Source organism: Cyprinus carpio, unplaced genomic scaffold (assembly GCF_018340385.1).
Source record: "Cyprinus carpio isolate SPL01 unplaced genomic scaffold, ASM1834038v1 S000002125, whole genome shotgun sequence".
NCBI lineage: Eukaryota > Metazoa > Chordata > Actinopteri > Cypriniformes > Cyprinidae > Cyprinus > Cyprinus carpio.
Genome location: NW_024874839.1, coordinates 1 through 1,739, shown reverse-complemented (window position 1 = coordinate 1,739; position 1,739 = coordinate 1). Strand labels below are relative to the sequence as shown.

General features: G+C 34.3%; 1 long non-coding RNA gene across 1 annotated transcript; it reads right to left on the bottom strand.

Annotated features, from left to right (window-relative positions):
• On the bottom strand, positions 1 to 708 carry LOC122143334. Its single transcript, XR_006159116.1, has 3 exons — positions 455 to 708; positions 224 to 310; positions 1 to 45 (listed from the first exon to the last, which is right to left on the bottom strand). It is a non-coding gene; the product is annotated as an uncharacterized LOC122143334 (long non-coding RNA).
• Positions 709 to 1,739: the final 1,031 nt, after the last annotated feature.

Genomic DNA, 1,739 nt, shown 5'->3' with positions numbered 1-1,739 from the left:
TTGGCTCTGGTGCCACAGGAGATGGTGTCTTTTCAACAGTTGGCTCTTTAAATAAAACAATACCATAATCACAACCAAAAATAGTCAAGGCAAATGTGGAATAAGATGTTATTTGACTGGACAAGAAACATTTAAAGAAGAACACAAATAAGAACAAACAATCACACATCATTACAAAGAATATAGACCAGCAAATTTCTTTTTTTTTTTTTACTTTATATACCTTTTGGAGGAGATATTATTTTCTGTTCTACTGGAGTCACAGTTGGCTTTGGTACTTCAGGAACTGGTTTCTTTTCAACACTTGGCTCTTTAAAAATAATTAAGACAAATGTGGAATAAGATGTTATTTGACTTGATATGGAACATTTAAAGATGAACACAAATAAGAACAAACAATCACACATCAATCCAAAGGACTATAGACTAGCAAATATTTTTTTGCTTTATATACCTTTTGGAGGAGATACTATTTTCTGTTCTACTGGAGCCACAGTTGGCTTTGGTACTTCTGGAACTGGTTTCTTTTCAACAGTTGGCTCTTTAAATAAAACAATGCCATAAATCACAAGTAAGAATAAATAAAAAATGGGACAAGATGTTATCTGACTGGACAAAGAACATGTAAAGATGAGCACACAAAAAGATTAGACTAACAAAACAAGCAAATACATACTAAAGACTAACAAACAGACCAGAAAAGAGTTCTACCACAATGTGACTTTGAATACCTTTTTAAAGGAGGCAATATTTTCTGTCTAACTGGGGTCACAATTGGCTTTGTGCCTCAGGTGTTTTCCCCTTCAACAGTTGGCTCTTTAATTAAGACAATACCATAATCACATTTTAAAAATAATAAAGCCACATGTGGAATAAAAGATGTAATTGGAACAACAACAAAAACAAACAAACATACATGATATCAAAGACTGACTCTTTAATAGCAGAAAATGGTTCTCCCAAGATTTGCTGTATAATTGATTGAGACGATATTTTCTGTTCAGCTGGAGCCACAGTTGGTTTTAGACTTCTTGGTTCAGGCTTTCCTTTCTCACTAATACTGGTTCTTTAAATAAAGGTGCTTCATGATCGCAATTGAAGAAAAAAAGACCAAGGAACATATATACAGATGAGCAATACCTTATCACATTATCACACACTAAAACTGTAAACTGTGCTGAGCATTGCAAACAACCTCCCAGCCTTCCTTTGAGTACCTTTTTGCAGGAGAAAAACAACTTCTGATACAAGAGTTGTAACAGCCTGGGTCTTCTCGCCTAATTTTAGCACTATAACATATTCAAGATACAAGAAACTAAAGAGGAACATGCAGGCACATGATTTATAAGACAAAGAAAAGTAAATCACAGTTGCCTTTTTCGCAAAATACCTGAAGACAAAAATTCAAGTAAAGATTGCAATATACCAATCAAGTACTACAAAGACTGAAAGGTTTTTATTTTTTCAAGTGCTTTAATGACTCTTTTAACATAGTTCCCTTTTCTTCTGGTTTTACTATTGGGGTTGTCTCTGGTACTTCTGAGGGGTTTCCCCTCTATGTGATCGCTTTGTTTTCATTTAACAGACTGCCAAGTGAATAGACTTCTTTCTTGTGAACATCTATTTCTCTCTCTGAATGGCCATCTCTCTTTCTAGGGTTTCATCTTTCTTTTGTAGAGGCATATCTTCAGATGTTTTCTTTTTTTATCTGGCATAATGACTTGCCTTTCCTGAGGTGT